The 23990-nt window shown below is 40.8% G+C and overlaps 1 protein-coding gene across 5 annotated transcripts in view; it reads left to right on the plus strand.

The window, feature by feature from the left end:
• GTDC1 (glycosyltransferase like domain containing 1) overlaps positions 1-23990 on the plus strand; it is a 427297-nt gene that overhangs the window by 280350 nt on the left and 122957 nt on the right. The gene's annotated exons all lie outside the window — the stretch shown is intronic.

Genomic DNA, 23990 nt, shown 5'->3' on the forward strand with positions numbered 1-23990 from the left:
ACATTCTGACATAAATAGCAGTAAAAGCTTTTGTGATGATGTTTTTGTGGAATTACATTCAGAAAGTGGCCTTTTTATGATAGTAATTTTAATCTTAAATAGAATTATACAGTCAAACAGAACTGTGGATTCATAATCATTTTTTTCAAGATTCATTTAATATTTTGCTGATTTGCAGCACTTGATGAAAATGTACTGTAGGTTTAGCTGATTGCAATATTAGGCCTCTAGAGCTGATAAACTGAGGGCTTAAACCCGTCTTTAGATGCCTGTCATATGTGCTTGAAATGTATATCTCAGTCTGCAAGTGGGGTGTGTGTGTGTGTGTGTGTGTGTGTGTGTGTGTGTGTGTGTGTGTGTGTGTGTGTGAGTGTGTGTCTGTGCCTATGTCTTAATGGAATCAACTCATATAACCCTTTTAATGATACACCCTTTAAAAAGAGAATTACCTTAAGGGACCATCATATTCCCAGTTTAAATTAGGGAACATATAAAATGTTTAAAGGTCTATTTGGCATATTATTCCAGTACCCCGAAGAACTGTCCTGGTGTTGACTTAAGCCAAAATGTGTCGACTTAATAACAGGTCATCCTCTCTGGTACATCCCCTGTGGAGATGGCACACAAACCATGAACAAGATAATTGTTGGGAAAATGTACTTTTCCTTTCTCTCAAAACCTGGGACACTTAACGTGTGGCATGTGCTTTCTGTTATACCAGACAGAAAATTGGTTTTACCAGAAGGTTACTGGATGCCTAACACCCCCTTCTTCCAGCTGGCATCTTCCTATTTGGATCATTTTAAATGTTGGATGCTGAAACCCTCCCCACTCCCAGCTGCCACCTTCTTCCCTGGCGGTCCCCTCAACTCAGTTCCCTCATGCTTCCTAGCACCCAGCTGCTTCTTGCCTGGCTCCTGGCTACTTCAAATGTGACGGGATAAATAAGCCCTTTCCTACTAGTCACCTCTGAACAACTCTTAATTGGATTTCTTTTATTAGTTATAATGTCTCTGAGTTTTCAGCAAAACCATCACATTTTTTCCATATGAATTTTATGTGTATTTATCATTTGTGTGCACACAAGAGTTGCTACTCTTGTAATACACAACTGCATGTAAGGTTTGGAGAAAAACACAGTCTTTTGATTCTTTTAAATCACAACAGATCATTTCTTGATTTTTTTTGGAGGGGGGGCAAGGGGCGTGGGAAGCACACCCAGAGATGCTCAGGGATGACTCTTGGCTCTGCACTCAGAAATGACTACTGACAGTGCTTGGGGACCATATGGGATGTCAGGGATCGAACCTGTGTTGGCCAAGCAGTTCACAAGCACCCTACCCACTGTACTATTGCTCCAGCCCCAATAAACAGTTTCTTCAAAACAATTCATCATATACTAATTTAAGTAGATTTAAAACCTTTTGCTTGATTTTAGTATATTAGAAGGGAGAGCAGCTTGAAAATTTGCCACGATCAGTTTCAAATCATCTATCTCCTCAGCATGCTGTATTGGCAAATTATTAAATGTCTCTGAAACCTTAGTTTCCTCATATGTTAAAGGAAATTTGAAAGACGTATTTCAAGAGTGATTAATGTGAAAGCATTTAAGCAGAGCAGTGGCAGAGGATTTGATAAAGGAGTTTGCACCCATATCATATTTTGAAGGTAGAATGGGCCAAATTTGCTGATGAACTGGTTTGAAGAGGTGAAAAAATGATAGGATAAGTACAAAATTATTGGACTAAGTAAGTTAGGCTACTCTCTAGCTAGAAGTATAGGAAGGACTATGGAAAAATATATACACATATATGTATTAGAGAGAAAACTAAAAAGTTGCATTTAGACATTTTGAGATTTAGACATTTTGAGTTTTAGATACTTTTTAGACATGGAAAGGCAGCTAAAGTTGATTGGAAATTATTTACTATAATGAAATCTTAACAAAGAGGGGTGTGTATGTGTGTGTGTGTGTGTGTGTGTGTGTGTGTGTGTGTACACATACACATTGGACCACATCTTTTGCCAACTATACTTTTGAAAGGATTGCTGGAAATGGAATTCCAAAATTTCATTTGAAGAATAAGGGACATGCTGAAAAGTTGCCTGAAAATAGTGTTTATTATAGTATGAGCATTGCTTTAAGGGTATGGCAAGAAGGGGTTTAACAATGTTTTTGTTTTTATTGTTCCCAGTCATTCTAGTTCTGTCCTAGTTTCAGGTTCATTTCACTAGTTGAAGCAAAGTTTTCATATGAGCAATTTATTGGGCAACAAGATATCCTAATATACGATCCAGAAAGTATAGTAAAGAGCAGAGAGGAAGTACCAAACACTTCCCCGAGCTGTATTGTTTCAAAGACCCTAATAAAATGCTTACTCCCAGACCCTCCTCAAAAAAAAAAAGGAAGAGAAGAGGAAAAAAAGAAAGAGGAGGGAGGTGGGGGTATAGAATATAAAAAAAATAATAAAGGAAAAGGAATAAGAAAATCCATGAGCCAATTCCACAGATTCAGGATACACAGAAAAGAGATTCACCTTCCAGGTAGTGCTCCCCATTTTCCTCTCTGGAATTTGACTTCCTCTAATTTGGATGTGATTAGCTACACAAAGAGGTGAGTTAGTCTTTGCTTCACACTGTCAGTGCCATCGTGAACATTCATTACTTAGACTGCTTCTTGGGACCTCTCAGCTTAGACTCTTTCTGATATGGTCTCTTTCCCAGACCATTGTAAAGTATACACAGTAAAGTTTTCCTCTTATTTGTTAGTACCAGGAATAAAATCCTGGGTCTCCAATATAAGCACGTACTCTGCACTGCTTCACATTCTAAGAACTTATATTCCTTTAAAGATGTAGTTTGGGCTGGAGTGATAGCACAGCGGGTAGGGTATTTGCCCTGCACGTGGCTGACCTGGGTTCGATTCCCAGCATCCCATATGGTCCCCTGAGTACCACCAGGAATAATTCCTGAGAGCAGAGCCAGTTGTAACCCCTGTCCATATCAGGTGTGACCCAAGAAGAAAAAAAAAAAGATTTAGAGTTTTGCATGAAAGGAACCCATTCTATTTTATTTTGCCCAGTTTATTAGCTAGATTTCTAGCAAAAAAAAAATGTGGTATATTGGGGCTGGAGCGATAGCACAGCGGATAGGGAGTTTGCCTTGCACACAGCCGACCTGGATTCAATTCCCAGCATCCCATGTGGTCCCCCGAGCACCACCAGGAGTAATTCCCGAGTGTATGAGCCAGAAGTAACCCCTGTGTATCTCCAGGTGTGACCCATAAAGCAATACACACACACACACACACACACACACACACGCACACACATCCTTTAGCTGTGACATTTAAACTAAGAGCAAGTCAGAGACTGTCAGCTTCCCGTGATTACTCCTTCCACTGACCTTTTCAGGCCACAATTGGTAATGTGGACTTGAACCAGGAGTACTGCACGACTTTTGTACCTTCTTTAAACACTGCCACCTCTTCATAAAAAAGTTCTTCTACTAAAGCTTTCTTCAGTTAGAAGTCTTCTGAAGTTTTAAAGTTTTATTTAAAGTTTGAGAGTAAAATTTTATAAAATTTTATTAAAATTTAAGTTTTCAGCCAGTGCTTTATATACCCTTGATATCAACCCCTTATCTGATGGGTATTGGGTGAATATCCTTTCCCATTCTGTAGATTGCCTTTGTATTCTGGTCACTGTGTCTTTTGCAGTGCAGAAGCTTTTTATTTTAATATAGTCCCATTTGTTTATCTCTGTTTCTACTTGATTGCTTAGTTCCGTGTCATCTTTGAAGATACCTTTAGCTTCAATATCGTGAATGGTTTTGCCGACCTTGTCTTCGATGTACCTTTTGGACTGTGGTCTGATATTGAGGTCTTTAATCCATTTTGATCTGATTTTTGTGCATGGTGTCAGGTGGATGTCTAAGCCCATTTTTTTTGCATGTGGTTGTCCAGTTATGCCAGCACCATTTGTTAAAGAGACTTTCCTTGTTCCACTTCACATTTCTTGCTCCCTTATCAAAGATTAGATGATCATACATTTGAGGTTGTGTGTAGGGATATTCCACCCTGTTCCACTGGTCTGCGGGTCTGCCTTTGTTCCAATACCACGCTGTTTTAATTGTTACTGCTTTGTAATAAAGTTTAAGGTTAGGGAGGGTGATGCCTCCCATCATCTTTTTCCCAAGAATTGTTTTAGCTATCCGTGGGCGTTTGTTGTTCCATATGAATTTCAGGATTGCCTGGTCCATTTCTTTGAAGAAGTTCATGGGTATGTTTATAGGGTTCCCGTTGAATCTTTATAATGCTTTGGGGAGTATTGCCATTTTGACAACATTGATTCTCCCTATCCATGAGCAAGGGATATTTTCCATTTCCTCATGTCCTCTTTTATTTCATGGAGTAGCATTTTATATTTTTCTTTGTAGAGGTCCTTTACTTCTTTAGTTAAGCTGATTCTAAGATACTTGATTTTCTGGGACACGATTGTGAATGGGATTGCTTTTTTCATGTCCCTTTGCTCTGTCTCACTGTTTGCAAATAGGAAGGCCATGGATTTTTGGGTATTGATTTTATAGCCTGCAACTTTACTGTACAAGTCTATTGTTTCTAAGAGTTTCTTAGAAGAAAACATCCAACCCCATCAGAAAATGGGGCAAAGAAATGAACAGAAATTTTTCTAAGAAATAGATACGAATGGCCAAAAGGCACATGAAAAAATGCTCTGCATCACTAATCATCAGGGAGATGCAGATCAAAACAACCATGAGATACCACCTCACACCACAGAGAATGGCACACATTCAAAAGAACAAAAGAAACTGCTGTTGGAGAGGATGTGGGGAGAAAGGGACCCTTCTACACTGCTGGTGGGAATGCCGACTGATTCAGCCCTTTTGTAAAACAATATGGACGCTTCTCAAAAAATTAGAAATTGAACTTCCTTTTGATCCAGCAATACCACTTCTGGGAATATATCCCAGAGGAACAAAAAGGTGTAGTCAAAATGACATCTGCACTTTTATGTTGATCGAGACACTGTTTACAATAGCCAGAATCTGGAAAAAACCTGAGTGCCTGAGAACAGATGACTGGTTAAAGAAACTTTGGTACATCTATACAATGGAATACTATGCAGCTGTAAGAAAAGTGAGGTCATGAACTTTGCATATAAGTGGATCAGCATGGAAAGTATCATGCTAAGTTAAATGAGTCAGAAAGAGAGAGACAGACATAGAAAGATTGCACTCATCTGTGTAATATAAAATAACAGAGTAGGAGACTAACACCCAAGAATAGCAGTATATAATACCAGGAGGTTGGCTCCATGGCTTGGAAGCTGGCCTCACATGCTGGGGGAGAGGCAGCCCGGATAGAGTAGGGAACATCAAGTAAAATGTGGTTGGGGACCCCTCAAGAGAAGAGAGAAGCGTACTAAAAGTAGACTAGAGACTGAACACAATGGCCGCTCAATACCCCTATCGCAAACCACAACACCCAAAAGGAGGGAGAACAAAATGGAATGCCCTGTCACTGAGGCAGGGTGGGGTGGGAGTCGGGGACGGGAGTGGAGGATGGGAGGGATACTGGATTCATTGGTGGTGGAGAATGGACACTGGTGGAGGGATGGGTTCTCGAACATTGTATGAGGGAAACACAAGCACAAAGATGGGTAAATTTGTAACTGTACCCTCATGGTGACTCACTTATTAAAAATAATTAAAAAATAAAATTTCAGTTTTGTTTAAAGTTTTATTATATCTTCTGAGGTTTTAAGTTCTAAAGTTTTTTGAAGAAAACTTTAGTAGAAGAACTTTTTTATGAAGGGGTGGCAGTGTTTAAAGAAGGTACAAAAGTCGTGCAGTACTCCCGGTTCAAGTCCATGTTACCAGCTGTGGCCTGAAAAGACAGGTGGAAAGAGTAATCACTGGAAGCTGACAGTGATCTGACTTGCTCTTAGTTTAAATGCCACAGCCAAGGATTGCAGCCTATCAGGCAAGGAATAGCTACTTGGGAATGTTCTGTCTTCTCGCCCATTGACTAGAACCCACCTGGACCAGGGATCAAGGGCACATTTGGATGACCCTATTTGGTTCAGCTTCTTGGGGTTTAGAGCAGGGTTGAGAATATTGGAGCGTGAATCCAGATGCTGAACAGAATATCTGGGCCACCCTAGGTTTCTCAGCTGATTTTCTCAAAGAAGCTCATTACTGGTGCATCTGTTTTGATTTCACACCTGAGGATTGCTTACTTTACACAATACACTTTAGAGAAGCTTAGCTGTGGTCATAAAAATGGGGCCACTGTGCACATCTAGCCGGCAGTTTTGTTTCTTAAGAAGTTCAACCTGATGGTAGAGAAGGGAAGTGGGCACTGTGATATGATTAGATTGGTGTTAGAACACCGTATAATTATCTCCTTTAAAAATTAAGCCGGAATGCTTTTGGGTGTGACCTTACATCTCCATTGTGATACCAGCATTGCTTTCTGGTGCGTTCCACTATAATATATTTGCATTCTTTTTCTCACACTGGAAGCACTGGCATTTGTGGTTCTTATTCTGCTGGATTCGGCTCTCTTCCCTCAGCTCTTTGATGCGGCAGGTGGGGTTGAAGATCAGACTAGAAGTGTCATCAGCACCATGACAGAGGTTCAGGGACTCTTTGGAGGTGGTGAGAGCATTAACTTTAGTACATCAATGCCATTAACTGTAACACTTTTATTTATTTATTTATTTATTTATTTATTTATTTATTTATGTTTTGTTTTGGGAAGGGGGCACCCAGTGTTGCTTGGGGCTTACTTCTGGCTCTATGCTCAGAGGTCACTCTTAGCAGGGCTTGGGGGGGGCCACCTGGGGTGCTGTGTATGGAACTGGGGTGGGCTATGTGCAAGGCTGTTTCTCTTGGGTGGCACAGTTGAATTTTGAGAGGGACTTGAACAGACATCATACTGCAACGTTATTCCTGAAAATTATAAATGATTTGACTTTTGTTTGTTTTGAGGCCACTCCTGGTAGTGCCCTTTGCTGATTCAATGTCTGGGGGCATAGGGGCCATACCTGGCAATGCAGTATTAGAAATCTAACTCAGTTCTTCTGTAGGCAAAGTGCATTGCAAGCCATTGAACTATCTCTTCAGCCCAGTGTGACTTGGGGAAGGGAGGGTCGTTCCTCGATATACAACAAATTACATGGCATTCTACATATAACATTTTCCCTGATTATTTTCCTTTGGCTGTTGCTGTTTTCTGTGCTGCTCTATAAAGAAGCTGCTTGTGTCTTCCTCAAGTTCCCATAAATAATTGACCAAAGAAGAAAAATGGCAGGCCTGCTCATAGGTAGTCTTATAACAACCTCTAGAGAGACAGTGTATTGTCACGTAATACTCAGATGTTATTCTAGATCCTTTTTTAAATAAGTTTAAGACACCATAATAATTGAAAAAAAAAGGTCTTTCTGCCTAGACTGAATGTAATCAATCTGCCTTTAAATGTACAGACCACAGTCCCTGACTTTTGAGAATGTGGGTAACTCAGAATGAGTGAAACCCAATGCTTTGCCATATCTCCTTTATCTTTTGCCAGAATTGGCTATGTCTACTGCTTTTATTCTTTCTTCTATAAAATGTCTCTGTTTTTATTTTCTTCCCGTCCTTGTTCATTGTGGCTTTGGAGTTACATTTCCTCCCTGACTAGCCAATGTTTTCATATTCCTTCTTATGCTCCAATGAAGAATCCGAGGCAGGTTTTTTTTTCTTTATTGTTTGTGCTTGAACACTGAAAAAAGGACTATTTTACTGAATTAGTAATGAAAAATTATTTTTATAATAAGGTCAACAAAGCATTATTACTGTAGGTCAATGGCCAGGACTTAGAAACGTTTTAATTATAGTATATTTCTTACAACAATAATGACATTTGGCCTGTGTTAAATTTCCCATTAGCTTCTCTGCCTGATTTTCATTAGATGCACCCTGAATTCAGGGCTTAGATGTTAATTTTCATGGCACTTGAATGTTTTATTCAGATTACGGAGGCACATTGATTCCATTCCTTGAAGAAATTTTATTGTTAAGGAGGGGTCAGCTCAAGGAAATAACATATAGAAATAGTTTCAGCTGCTGAAAAGCGATCAAGTATTTTGCATTTTATTTTGGTGGGATTTACTTTTGTTTGCTTTTTGTTTGGGGGTTTGTTTTGTTTTGATTTGTTTTTGTTTTAAGTTAAGGCTCAAAAGACTTAGGACTACCAGTGGTTAAGACTTATTCCTGGCTCTGTGCTCAGATCTTGTCTTCTACATACTCGGGGTTGGGGCTCAAACCTAGACTGGCCATTGGCTATAGCAGGCTAAGGCTGCTATAGTATTTCTCCAGCCCTATGTTTCATTTTTGTTATTTAATCTCTCAAGCAATAAAAATCATCAAGATTCCATGATTTTGATAAATATTTGAAAATTTTGTTGTTCAAATTATTTAATAATCAAAAGAGTACTTAACTAACTTGATATACTTACTTGTACCACATGAATTCTATTGACAAAGCTCCAAGGAAGTTTATCCAATCCAGATTGCCACTTGATGAACCAAGTTGGTTTTTAAGTGGCAACATTATTTGGTGTTTAGTGTTTTAAAGAGCACGGAGAACATGGGGGGAAAAGTAAGGTTATTTAATGTGATGGAAATGTTGCAAATAATAGAGACACAATATTGACTAGTTGAATCCTAAATGGTGGGGAGGGGGCAGTCACTGATTTGATCAGCTCTGAGTTATCCTGGGCGGACAGGGCTGAGGCAGAGCCATTAGAGTGAAGCCTGTCCTCTCCCCTTGCACAGCAGTCATTTCCATATGGCACATCAGATGGCTTTCAGTTGCTCCCACATCATATTCTTCCAACAAAGTACCCTGGTGAAGAGAGAGATCGTATCCAATAATTCTGCCTACACAAAATATCCTCAAAATGACTCTACTTAGCTAACATAACATCCTGGAAGCAAGAACAGCAACCTGGAGTTGGAAGGGTACTTATTTGACCTCCTGTGACCTTTTTGAGCACCAACTACTCTCACCTTGGTAGAAGTTAGTTCAAGGGAGTTTCAGAAAGTAGAATTATCCACGAGAGTGTCACTCAACTTTCTTCTAACTCTCAATATTTTGGGGGGAGTTGGACGGGTTGGGACACACTTCTGATGGTCAGAGGTCTTTCCAGACAGTGCTCAGGGGATCATAAGGGATTCTGGCAATCTAACTGGGATTAGCCACAGACAAGGCAGTGCCTGTACTATCTCTCTGCCTGCCTGGCTAACTCCAGGTCTTATATAGAAATTGTTAACTATCATTGTGGTGAAATTTTTTTTAGGGTTCATATTCAGTGGTGCAGAGAGACCACCAGAGCCACACCTGGCAGGGGCTCTGGTGCCACACCTGGCAGTGATGGTTTAACTTTAAGATTATTGCTACCATTTTTTTTAGAAAGAAATTAGAAATGCTCAATGAACTTCATGTTTTGTTCTATTAACAAAAATAAATTCTATTTTTGATGGTGAAATGAATGGTTATGTGTAGGACAACATTGGGTTTGTCCTTTCAGCCTTGCCACAGGGAACTTAGTTTGCCTTAAAGCAATGTCCTTTCTGTATGGGCACAGGAAGACAGTTAATATTATGCTTTGTAACTTGGGAGCTGATTGACTCCAATAATATTTACTTCTGGGCATCTGCTTTCTTGACTCAGTTGCCCTTAGTTCCTAGCACCCCAAAAGCAGGGTCCCAACAAGGAACAGAATGGACCCAGGGCAAGCTGTGAGATACCCTGGCATCAAAATGGGCCCAGCCAAAGCACCACAATACTCAACTATAAGTTGAGAGCGTGGTCATAGACAAATGCTGTCATGATCCAAAAGTAACAGCGAGACTAGGACCCTACTGGGGTTAGGAAGACTAACCTGGCCTGAGGACTGTGGTCTGGAATATATAGTGAGATGTCCTCAGCAAGAACCAAACTTTAAGTTTATATATCTTACTGTGCTCATACAGAATGACATTACTAGAAGTAAGTTTACTATAACTATTTAAATGGATTACTAGTGTAGGAAAGAAGAAAGTGACACACCCTGGATGGTATCCCACCTTTGAGCGGATCTCCTAGTCATCTGGAATAATCTCCTTAGATGAGATTGTGTTAATCTCCTGGAGGAGTGGTCTTACTCCTCTCTGTTGATTTGTTAATGTTCAACCCATCTTTGTGTCACCACTCTATGTGATTGCTATATAAACTAAGACTGTAAGAGGAGCAGGGAGAAAACACAGAAGCAGAGCACAGAGCGAAAGAGATTCATGGGAGCCAGAAGCAGGGGAAAGAAAGAGCACAAATGGAGTGAGATCCAGTCAGAGTCAGAGTCAGAAGTGAGAGCGAGCGGGGCTCCAGAGACTGAAGCAGAAGGGCTCTGGAGAGAGAGATCAGAAGAGACCAGAGGAGAGACGACAGAGACAGAGAGAGGTCGGAAGAGACCAGAGGGGAGGCTACAGAGACAGTGTCAAAGATAGAGAGACAAACAGAAGAGAACACAATGGCACACACAGAAGCAGAGCACAAGGAGGAGCCATCCCGATCCAGTTCACACATAGTGGCTGGAGAGCACTGAACTCGAGCAGTGGGTGCATGGAGTGGGGAGAGAGAGAGAGAGAGAGAGAGAGAGAGAGGGCCACCCTGAGAACCCACAAACAATACGACACACACATCATCACACACATCATCAAACACTTCTGCAGGTGTGCGTTTGTATTTTTAACAGTTATGTTTAGAAACAGTGTAAAAACTGGTAACAGTAACAGTTTACCTACTATAGTTGTGCTACATTGTAAGCTTACAGGGGACCTTAGTGAATATAACATCAGCAAAGGTTCTAAAACCAGATTGCCAGGTTTGCTTGACATAACTTTTGGGTAAAGTCGCCTATGGCAACTTCTTATAACATCTGTATGCCTCAGTTTAATTTTCTGTCTAGGAAAGTACCTACTTTAGACATTTTGCAATCATGTGCCACATCGACACCCAAGATATAATGATCACTAAATAAATCTTAGTAAAAAAAGAGATTTTTATATTTATTGTCTTGTCATCGTTCAAACCTGCTGATAAAATATATCAAATGATTTGTTGATAATTTCCATTTGGTTTTTAATTATATATTTAAAAATATTGGAGCCCTTTGGATCCGGCTGCGGAGCGAACATGATGGAAGAGCCCAAGGGAGCGCCCTTGGACTCCAGGCAGCCCACTGAACTAACTCCGGCATGGGACCAGAGACCCCACGGTGCGCTGAAACAGTGGGACCCGGGCATCCCCCAATTCTTTTAACCTGTCTCTCTCTCTCAACTCCTCCCTCCTGAGCACAGCGCAGGATCCACGGCTTTCCTGAGCGCAAAATGGAGCCGGCGATCCAGCTGAAACAGGACGCTTTCGCGCGCTTGCGGGAGACCCCAGGGGGCGGGGGCGGCGACCCCCGCCCACAGCAGATAGATATTTAAACCCACCTCCCCCACGTGTGCTTCCCTTTGGATCCGGCTGCGGAGCGAACATGATGGAAGAGCCCAAGGGAGCGCCCTTGGACTCCAGGCAGCCCACTGAACTAACTCCGGCATGGGACCAGAGACCCCACGGTGCGCTGAAACAGTGGGACCCGGGCATCCCCCAATTCTTTTAACCTGTCTCTCTCTCTCAACTCCTCCCTCCTGAACACAGCGCAGGACTTCTCCATCTTATGAGCACCATAAAAGGGTAAAAGTTTGTAGTGATGTTATTTCTGGTTGTACTTTCCCTGGACTTTATACAGAAACCCAAAACCGCGCGGCCGCTGCCGCGGCCGCGCGACCTAATGTCATCTTAGCATCAGCAATATGTAATGGTTCGCTTTTAATGGGTCGGACTTTTGTGGGAGATCCTAACAAGAATAGTAAGTCTGTTGCTGAAATATTGAAGGTAATCAAAACGGTAGCCATCTCTCTAGACTAAACTAAGCTATATCCCCACGCCAGCTGAGAAGAAATTTTCTTCTTTCTCGGGAAGAAACGCGGCATGTCGTCAACTACAGTGTGATGTCCATTAAGCAAACAGACCTGGTGGCGTGGGAATGGGATATAAGGGGAAAAATTATGTACATGGAACAGTGGGACGCTGGTGGAATCTCGAGCCGGAGCCGATACCAGCGCAAGACCTTCGGTTCCAGAAACTGCTTCCAGACACTCTACTAGTCTATCAACTAAGCCAGAGCCCCACGTCTGCTGATGACGGGAAATAACCATCCTTTTCGTTTTTTTCGGTTTTTTTTTTTTTTCCCTTGTCAGGCAGCGTGGCGATTACTAAACAGGCATGAACTCGGTGGCGCGGGGCAAGGGGGAAAAAGAAAAGTTATGTTACAAACAGCGGGACTTAATATCTCTATATTCTTAGCAGTGGAGAACTATCAAATGCCTCCTTGGCAATAGGACTGCTTTTCTTTTTGGGGGGAAACCCCAACAACGGTAGTGAGTTGTGTGTTGAAACATGGAATGTAATCGAGATAAGGCATAAATGAAGTGAAACTTATCAAGTACAAGGGTGGGGACTGGGGAGGTGGGAGGGGGCGGCAGGTATACTGGGGGGGTTGGTGATGGAGGATGGGCACTGGTGAAGGGAAGGTTGTTTGAGAATTGTATAACCGACATAATCCTGAGAACTATGTAACCCTCCACATGGTGATTCAATAAAATAAAAAAAAAAAATAAAAAAAAATATTGGAGATTATATTTAGATTACAGGACATCTAATTAGCAGAGTAATTCAGAAGAAATATGGAAATAGAAGGAATTTGTAGATTGCAACAGCAGTTTTGAACCAGAGTGCTCCAATAGAACTGTAGTATTTAAATTCACATACACTGATGAAAATTCAGAGCAACTCAAGTAAATATGACAGGGATAGGATTCCTGACCGAAAAAAAAAAGTATTTTGTTTTCTCAGTTATAAAGATAAAATAATACAATTTCAAAATAAGGTGGCATTAATTTACTAGGCTTATGCACATATTTGGATGGAGTGATAACACAGCAGGTCAGGTGTTTGCCTTGCATGCGGCCGACCCAGATTCGATTCCTCTGCCCCTCTTGGAGAGACTGGAAAGCTACCAAGAGAATCTCGCCCACATGGCAGAGCCTGGCAAGCTATCCGTGACATATTAGATACACCAAAAACAGTAACAATAAGTCTCACAATGGAGACATTACTGGTGGCCGCTGGAGCAAATCAATGAACAGCGGGCCGACAGTGCTAAGATAGTGCAGTGCTATGCAAATATTTACATGTTAAATAGTTAGACTTAGAGGCACTTAGACTTTTCAGGTTTTGAAAAGAATCAACAATTCAGTAAAATAGTATTGCTGGTTATATCATGACCTAATTCTTTTGTATTATTTTTAAATTGTGACTTACTTAAAGGTATCTCAAATAATTATTAACATGAAAGAAAAGTTGATAATCATATTTTTAGAAAGAAATTGCCTTGTGTTTATAAACATTTTGAGAGCTGTGAAATGGTAATTGTTAATTTGTTTCTGTTTACATGCTTGGACATTAACAGTTATTTTGGAGTCAAAACCACAGTATTTTGAAAGCTTAATTTTCAATAATTTTCTTTTCTTGAAAGACAAATCATACAATTTCTCCATGCAGACACATTTAGTTGAGGATGATGTAAAAATTACAGTGTAGCCAAGTAGCCCTGCCTGCAAGAGGAGATTACAAATTCTGGTTGTGGGGAAAGCCATGAGTATGAGAATATCAGGATCTGACAGCAATTTTATCTTTTCAATAAATTTAGATGTTTAGATTTTATTATTTCTGTTTTCCAATACTATTTATGTATTTGTTGGGGAATCTGTTTTTCCAAGCACTGAATCAGGGGTGAGATAAGGGGATAATTCAAATAATTGAGAAAAACTGTTCTCCTGCAACTATTAAAACTTTAAAAATTGACATAGATGTTACTGTTAGAAAAATCAACTCCAGTCCTCGAAAAGGGAGGGAAGACATGGTGGAACTGCATTGCAGGTGTGATGGTTGGATTATCACTGTTGGGGGTTGAGACTAGTCCATGTGGGTACTACATGGTCAGGATCATTGGGGCCTTTTAAGCCTTTACTTATTAGTTGGTCCCCACTGGAGATCAAATGCTACTTGGAGATAAGAATAGTGTGTACTGTGTTTGTTCACCTTTGATACCTTTCCTTCTGCATTTGATCTCCTCGTCACTTGAATAATGGAATGTTAGTTAAAATAGAAAGGACAAAAGTCTCTTGGATCATGATGAATAAATGGAAAGAGGAATTGATGCAGAGGGTATGTCCAAGAATTTTTCCAAAATAATGAAAGTGAGTTCTATATTCTTATTATTTCTATCAATTTTGTTACCCTGTAGCAAATTAATTTGCCTTCATGGTAACACATATATGCATAATTTTGTGTCTTTTTTGATCAGACAAGGAAATTCAATGGCACATTCACCTTGGTATTTAAAAACAATTTTTTAGCAATGTGATTGCCTTAGGACCATTATTGGAAAATTATTTTAATTGCCTTTGTTCAGGTATTACACGAAGGCATAATTTGGGATGGCTCTCCAGATGGAAGTTAAACTGGCTTACTTTATAGAATTTCACCTTGTCAAAAATTTCTTGAGAAGAACATTGTTTTGTCATTGCAAAATGTTTAATTAAAAGACATTTGTGATAGTCTTGCTAAGTATTTTTGAAAAATTCTTTGTTGACATTTGCTTACCCCATCTTGCATAGATTCTCAAAACCAGCCCAGCTTTGATCCCACCAGAAGATCCACCATTCACATTAGTGCTTGAACTTGAGGTCTTTATTCTCATTTTCTTCTATCACAGTATCTTAAAAGAATAAAATATGGACAGAATGGGCCAGCCCTAGAAAGTGAAAGTGGGGAGTAGATGTGACTTAATTCCTGCTAAGCATTTATTATGTACCATGAGTCATTCTGACCAATGAGCATACAATAGGAAACAAAAAATGTCTGAAGTCTTTTTCCCCAAGGAGTATCAAAGAACAGATAAATAGGTTAAGGAATTGTAGTATATATGCACAGTGGAACACTATACAGCTATAAGAAAATATGAAATCATGCAATCTGCTACTATGTAGATGGACCATGGTGTCCATGCTGGGTGAAATCAGTCAGAAGGAGATGGACAAGTATAGAATTATTTCTTTCCTATGTGGAATTTACAGAAAAGTATTAAGATAATAACAAATAGCCAAAGGTAATAGAACCTGAGAATTTGCCTCCAGAGCCATATTTCCCGAAGTGGGGAAGGGTGGTGCATCAGAGAGCCCCGTGGAATGTTGGTAGATGGAATTTGCCACTTTTATGGGGAGTGTGGTCAAAACCTCACGTGTGAAACTGTCTCATTAATAGCAATATAAATCATAGTACCTCAGTAAATAGTAGTGAAAGCATAATGAAGCATGAATTTATTTTCAAAGCTTTGGGATTTTACACAAAAGGCTAAATCCCTGGCTTTTATTGAAAAAAAGCAAATTAGAAAAGTGGGTTATGTTACAACATGTGCCAAAATTTGGTCCTGGCTTTGTTGGGGAACAGTGTTTGCCCAACGTGCCAGACACATTGCACATTGTGTCCAGGCAGACGCGAGGCTAAGCATGACAGGTGCGCAGAGAAACCACTTCCGGGAGACAGCTGGTGGCCGCTCACTTTATTGCCAACTATACACATATTTTATAGAGGGTCTTGGCTTAAGAGGATGGTCCAGGCACCTAAAGTGTAGTATTACTGACCTATCCCCTTTTCAACTCTGCTTTTCCGTGGCCCAATCCCAGATAAGTCTAGATGCTGAAATTAGAAATGCAGTGAGGTGATCATTCTTGGGGGATGGGATTTAGCACCAGATACCTGGTGCTTGTAAGATACGACCAGATACTCCCACGGGGTCACCATGCAGGGACAGGTCTTGTCTGCTATGCAGAGACAGATCTTATCAGCTCTGTTGCATGTCGTCTTGCTCCACATGACTTCTCCCTTTAGTTATGACACCATAGAATTAAAAATAATAAAGTATATCTAAACCTAGTGACAGTTATATCTGTTATATCTAAGTCTAGTGTGACACTTGCTGTGTGTTAGAAGCTATTTTAAGTATTTCACGTATGTTAACTAATCTTCAAATCAGTTCACTGAAGCAAGGACTAAGCAGATAGCAATGAGGTACCTTGCACAAGGTCACAAAAAGCAGCTGAGTCAGGAATTAATCCTGGGCACAGCAGGTAGGGTGCATGCAGGCCGACCTGGGTTCAATTCCTCCGCTCCTCTCAAAGAGCCTGCAAGCAATCGAGAGTATCTCCCCCTGGCAGAGCCTGGCAAGCTACCTGTGGAGTATTCGATGTGCCAAAAACAGTAACAACAAGTCTCATAATGGAGACATTACTGGTGCCAGCTCGAGCAAATTGATGAGCAACGGGATGACAGTGACAGTGATAGAGTGGTCCTAAGTTCAAGTCTAATTAAAACTTGTCTGCCTCCTTCCTTTTGGCCAACCTGGTAACTTCATTTATTTTTATTTGATTAGACTTATCTGTGAGATCTCTTAGTTGATTCGGCTATGATTGTCTCAAGATCTAGAATATTGTAAATTTATATGTGAACCTTCCTAACAAATTCTGCTCAGAGAGTACAGGGGCTCTCAGGAGCAGGTGCCACATCCTGCTCTGTACCCATACCACTGCCCCCTGTAGAGGAAGCTGCTCCCTTGGTGCTGGCCTTGCCCTTGCTCCTGCCCTCCTACTTGGCTCTTCTTTCACTTCCTCACAAATCCTTAGATAAGAACAAAAGGGCCCCCCAAACTCTCTGCATTTTGCTGAGTAAACTCTCCAACAAAGGATGAAAATTAAAGCTAATGATCTTTTCCTTTTTCCTCTTTTAATTTCTTTTTAAAAATAATTCCATTTGAGTCATCACTTTTAGAAGATGAAAGTGTGTGTGTGTGTGTGTGTGTGTGTGTGTGTGTGCATGAGTACGCGCATGTGTGTGTGTGTGTGTGTGTATTTCAGGGAGGTGAATACTTGTCTCCACTTAAGTGGTGATGTTTGACTTCAAAAGAGTAAAAGTCATCCATTACCTGTATATTAGCAGTGATGAAACTTAGCAACAATAAATATTTAGCAGCGCATGAATCCTACTTTACTTCATTTGCGGACTGAAAAGTTTTTCACAGCTCTAGGGACTGAAACTTGGCATCTACCCGGCTAGCCTAAGTTCATTTTTTATCTTCTTCCTTTTCAAAAGTTGTTTCTTAGTTACCGAATATTAAACATAAGTTGGCTGTAATTTTGAGCTTTTAGTGGCCAATTTGGGAATTTAAAATATCTCATTAAACAACTGTCTCCAGAGACAGATATTATTTTAAAACAATATTTTCAAAATTTATATTATTTTCTGTCTGTTTGATCAACAAGTACCACCCTTGTCAACATTTTGAGCTAATGAAAGAATTTGGCTTCAAGGGGAGCCTAGAGAAAGGGGGACTGGGCAGAATATTAACATGGGGGAAGGGTCTACAGTGGGGCGGGGGGCATCTCAGGCAGAGGTTAATGTGTCTTGTTCTGCAGCAGCCGCTGGACTCCATAAATTGCCTGTAGACAGGAATGGAGACTAGTTGAGCTCCAAAGACTATGTCAGTCCCATAATCATGCCAGGTTAGACCTCCAGAGATCAACCTTCAAATGACTTAAGGCAAAACCCTCATGGTGAACTCTGGTCTTGACCCTAAACCCACACCTCTTTAATATTTCTGGACTCAGCTGCGGTTTATCTAAGAACATCAGCATGAGCATGATTTTATCCTTGGGGCCTCAGCCATTTAGTCACTGTGTGACCTTAGGCTGATCTACTTAACCTCTCTGGATTCTTGTTACCTGTGCTATAATGTGATAGTTCCTTGGGAACATCTGAGGAACAAGCCAGGACTAGCAATTTGGGAGGTTCTATAGGTCAGTAGAAAAATAGAATTCCTTTTACAATTTTCCTTGCATGATACTTTTTCACATGTAAACAAAGATCCTTCTGTCAATGAGTCTTCAGATAATGGAGGTTCTTTCACCGTATTTTGTAATAAACATGCTGGGAGATTTTTTTCTAGCATTTTTTGGGGTGCAGTGACTAATTCAATCTGTACAATAAACTGAGATTACATAGTCTTATTTAAGAGGTATAATTAATATATCAATATATTTAGAAGGAAAATAAATCTAAATCTAAATTTATTTAGATTTTAGAGAGAGGCTTCTAAAATCTCAGGGCTTCGACGAATGGAGATGTTACTGAGACCACTCGAGAAGTTCGACAATCAATGGGATGATGATGATGATGATGATGATGATGAATAAATTAATATCAGTCTTATATTAATTGTTATATGTTGATCGGTATTGCTGGGCTGGAGCGATAGCACAGTGGTTGGGTGTTCGCCTTTCACGCGGCCGACCCGAGTTCGATGCCTCCGCCCCTCTCGGAGAGCCAGGCAAGCTACTGAGAGTATCGAGCCCATGCGGTAGAGCCTGGCAAACTACCCGTGTGTATTGGATATGCCAAAAACAGTAACAAAAAGTCTCTCAATGAGAGACATTACTGGTGCCCGCTAGAACAAATCGATGAGCAATGGGATGACAGTGACAGTGACAGTGATTGGTATTGCTATATCAATATATCAGTTGGTTAATATAATCAATTGAGATTACAACTCAATCTGAAACGGTCTGTTTCCTTCCAGTTCCTTGATGCAGAATGAGTGGGCCTTAACATTCCTATACATGCTATAGGTCAAACCCAAAAATACCCAAGTGCACCCACAGCCCAGCCTTGGCTCAGTGAGGTCCCAGAGAAGCAACTGTTGAACTACTTTCCCGTTTTGCTGGTGCAAGGCCACCGTTCTGGGAAGAGAAACCTGAGAGGACAGTCTTGATAGAAGCCCTGACCTCATACCGTGAGCCCCGTCGGTTCTTTTTTCTTCAGTAAAAAGATGGAAACAACTCCAGGTTGTTGTGAAGGTGGTTGAAGCATCCATAAGTTACTCTATCTCCGTCACACGCACAGAGACAATAATAAGCTTTCACCAAAAACAGTCCAGCCAGGGAGCCAGGGCGGCAGCTCCAAGGACTAGCACACATGCTTTGCAAAGTGGTGGCCTGAAATCCATCCCTAGTACCTCCTGGTTCCCCTGGCAACACACCGGGGAGCAGATCTCCTGAACATTTGTGAGGATGGACCCAAGGTAATGAAAAACAGAAAACCCACACATAGACATGGAAACCAACACTGTAGACAATTCATTTTAATGAATTGTGTGTGTAAGTGTGTGTGTGTATTGCCTTCCAAATAGTTTCTGGGTTGGGGGGGCTGCCTCACAACTCTCAGCCAAGCAGGCCAGTGTCAGTGCTAGGGCCTGAGGATGCCCTCTGGCTCCTATGTCTGGGATTCCTGGACAAGCCCGTCCATACTAAGGTGCTACAGAACTATCCCAACTTATTTGCATGCAAGGCGTGCACCTTAACCCCTGCACTATCACTCCAGTCTCTCCCTCTTTCTGTTGTAGTTTCATGCCCCAGTAAGTGATGATGAGAATGAAGACCGACATAGTTGGTCCTTTTTCTTTTCCCTAGGGAATGTTAGTTTTGGGACATGAACATGTAGGGGCAGTATCACATGTATTCCCTTGGAATAAGGGAAAGAGAAAAACCTAGTCACCAGGAATGACGAGGCTATAGCTGGACTCGGATTCATGCCTAGTGCCAGCCAGGAAGAGCCCCAGAATGGCATCTGTGGTGACCCCCAAACAAAGTAAGGTCTTCCTCCCCTCTGGAGAAGCCTGTATTCTCTATCACATCTCTCTCATCTCATATTTTTTTTTGGTAAGATGTGAACTATTTATTTATAATTTGCTTCTCACACAGAGTACACTTGATATTTTTTTTAGTGAGTCACAGTGAGGGTACAGTTACAGATTCACACCTTTCCGTGCTTGTTTTTCCTTCCTGCAATGTTCAAGAGAGCCCATCCCTCCACCAGTGTCCATTCTCCACCACCGATGAATCCAGTATCCTTCCAACCCCCCGATCCCACCCCCTCCACCCCACCCCGCCTCTGTGGCAGGGCATTCCAATTTGTTCTCTCTCTTTCCTTTTGGGTGTTGTGGTTTGCAACAGGGGCATTGAGTGACCATCGTGTTCAGTCTCTAGTCTACTTTCAGCACGCATCTCCCTCCCTGCGCAGGATCTCCAATCACATTTTACTTGGTGTTCCCTTCTCTATCTGGGATGACTTTCTGCCAACATGTGAGGCCAGCTTCCAAGCTATGGAGCCAACCTCCTGGCATTATATACTACTATTCTTGGATGTAAGTCTCCTACTCTGTTATTTTATATTCCACAGATGAGTGCAATCTTTCTATGTCTGTCCCTCTCTTTCTGGCTCATTTCACTTAGCATGATACTTTCCATGTTGATCCACTTATATGCAAAGTTCATGACTTCATCTTTTCTAATAGCTGCATAGTATTCCATTGTATACATGTACCAAAGTTTCTTTAACCAGTCATCTGTTCTCGGGCACTTGGGTTTTTTCCAGATTCTGGCTATTGTAAAGCAGTGCCTCAGCTCTCATCTCACATTTCTCTAAGTATATTTTTCTTAACTTTTACTTCACAAAAGCAAAGAAAACACAATTTGTCCTTGTCAACCCACTGCTTTAGTTAAATTATCTATGTAAGCCTGCTTTTGTTAAACTGTTCACATATCAGCATGTGTAGCCATTTTCCCCTCCTAGACTTCTCTGGCCATTCTTTATTTTTCTTTATTTTTATTTTTTGGTGGTGGAGTGGAAGGGTCACACCCAGCAGTACTCAGGGATCACTCTCGGTTCTGTGCTCAGGGATGACTCCTGGTTCTGTGCTCAGGGATGATTCCTGGTTCTGTGCATAGGGATGAATCAGGCTTGGGGCCACATGCAGTGTTGGCGATAGATCGAGTAAGGCAAGCACCTTCCTTACTCTGTAATCTCTCTAGCACCTTCTCTGTTCTTTAGTGCTCTAGTCAGGCCCTTTCTTTCACTGCAAAAAATTTCTTACCCCTTCTTCCTCACGTACAATCTCCCTGCTTTTATTTGCCCTCTTTCATGTCATTAGCACCATTTTTATGGGTTTGGTTTGGTGATGGTGGGCACTGAGTGATGCTCAGGGATTACTCCTGCCTCTACACTCACACATTAGTTCTGGCGGTGTTCAGGGGGCCCTATGGATCAAACCATGCAAAACAATTGTGTGGCTTATAAAATCTTACCTTTTTGGATTATGAACAGTAAGAACCATATTATTTTCTTAATATTAAATTTTTAAATAATAGTTTAATATTGGGCTGGAGTGATAGCACAGCGGTTGGGCGTTCGCGTTTCACGCGGCCAACCCGAGTTCGATTCCTCCGCCCCTCTTGGAGAGCCTGGCAAGCTATCGAGAGTATCGAGCCCGGGAGGCAGAGCTTGGCAAGCTACCCGTGCATATTGATATGCCAAAAATGGTAACAATAAGTCTCTCAATGAGAGACATTACTGGTGCCCGCTCGAACAAATCGATGAGCAATTGGATGACAGTGATAGTGACAATGTAATATTAGGTTAATTAATATTAATTTAATATTAAATTCAGGACCACAAATGTGGCCAGTGGTAGAGCATGTTTCTTGGATGTGGAGGACCTGGGTTCAATTGGTGGCACTGCAAAAGTAATTGTAACAATAGTAATGATGATTATATTATATAATAATTTATAATTATTTAATAATTATAATGTATTATTATTTAAAATCTAAAAATACTCAATATTATTTCCCTGTTTTATTGAGATAACAGTAGTATACATGACTATATATGTTTTATTTAATTCATTGATCTTTATTAAAAACACCATGATTTACATTATGCAGTTATTTCAAGCACTTAGTGTTCCAATACCACCAGTGTGACTCCCCCTCCCCCAGTACCCTCAATTTCTCTCCCAATCCCAACCTCCCCCTTAAGCACAGAATGGATTTACTTTATATTGCTTATTCCAATAAAATTTTAATAAATTGTAGATAGAATGATCCGAAAATAAATGAGAGCCAATTGGTGACTGATTTTGACCTATGTATGTAAGAAAATGAAAACCATTTAATACAAGACAATAAAATACCTGTTCTCATTTACATATATAGTTTTCAAGTTTGGAGTCTAAAATATAGTACATTAAATTTTATTTTATACTTGGATCTCATTATGGTAATAATCACGTCTCACCTGTCATTAATAAAATTTTTAAAGCAAATAATTGTTAATATATTTTGGAGTTTACGTAAAATAGCTAAGGCCTACATATATCACTTTTTCCCCTACTCGATATAAACACTGTGGTTTACAGAGTTGTTTATGATGACTTGTTATAGGCATTCAGTATTCCAACACCAACCCACCGCTATTACACTGTCCGTCCACCATTGTCTTCAATTTTCCCAACCACCCCTTAAGCTTGCGTACTATCAACTACTGTGTCTTGCATACTATCAACTCGAGCTCTGGGATCCCATATGGAGAAGCAAGTCCCACCAAAAGTGATTCCTGAGCACTGTCAGGACTAAACCCTGAGCACCACCAGGTGTGTCCTACAAACGTCTGCCTCTTTCGAACCTGTGTGCCTGGTGCCTGGCGTCCTCCTTCAGCCTCGCAGTAGACTTGAATGAACAGTCCACCACGTGGAGCAACTTACATCCTATGTATGTCTTAGGATACAGTTCCAAACCCCTTCAGTGTCTATGTTTACCATAATCAAACCAAGGAAATCACCCCTATCCCATCACCGCAGCATTTGGGTTCCCACCCCGCCTTTCGAGTCAGCTGTACTGGGCAGCTGGTTCATCTGAATCTGGTTCACTGGAAGCTCTTCCTTCTCCCAATCTATAAACCCTGGTTCTTGGGTCTCACCCTCCAAGTTTGCTCCCATTAGTTCTCTCTGCAGAACATGCTCTGTTTTGTAAAAGGCCGAGTAATAAGATCAGCAAGTGATCTTGTACAAAATAAGAGTCAGGAAAGTGCAGTGACTGCTAAGGTTGTGAGGAAATGAGTATTTCCAGCCTACTGTTAAGGTGTAGATATTACTCATAGGCAGCTGGGCAGTTTGTACCAAATTTGTAACATACTCTCTAGGAGCTCTGTAGAACTTGTTTTTCCTAAGAAATACTACTGGGATATCAAGATGAATATGAAAGGATAATTATAAACTTTTGCAGTTTTTTTGTTTATTGTATTATTAAATACAAAGTGATAGCACAGCAGGTAGGGCATTTACCTTGCACATAGCCAACCCAGGTTCAATTCCTCAGCCCCTCTCGGAGAGCCTGGCAAGCTACTGAGTATCCCACCTACACGGCAGAGCCTGGCAAGATCCCTGTGGCATATTCGATATGCCAAAAACAGTAACAACAAGTCTTACAGTGGAGACATTACTGGTGTCTGATCAAGCAAATTGATGAGCAACAGATGACAGTGATGCAGTATTTTTAAAATTAAAACTGCTCCTTTATTCTTTATGTAGGCTAGATTGTGATCTTGACATCATCTCCAAGGGAATACTGTGAACTTCTGAAAAAGGGTAAAGTAATGAAACATCAGAAAGATGCAATTGGTACATGGTTAATTGAAAAAAAAAAAAAAACCTTCCAGTTACAGAGCAATATGTATACTCTAACAGGATAAAATCAAAATAAGCTCTGTGTGTGTGCTAGCTCATAGAGAGTACGTTACATGGAGGCCTGCTTGCACGGACTGAAAAGAAAATGTACCAGCTTCACCAACACAGCTGACTCGTGACAAAAACAAATATTTAAGTCTATTT

The sequence above is a fragment of the Sorex araneus genome, chromosome 1 (assembly GCF_027595985.1).
Source record: "Sorex araneus isolate mSorAra2 chromosome 1, mSorAra2.pri, whole genome shotgun sequence".
Classification (NCBI taxonomy): domain Eukaryota; kingdom Metazoa; phylum Chordata; class Mammalia; order Eulipotyphla; family Soricidae; genus Sorex; species Sorex araneus.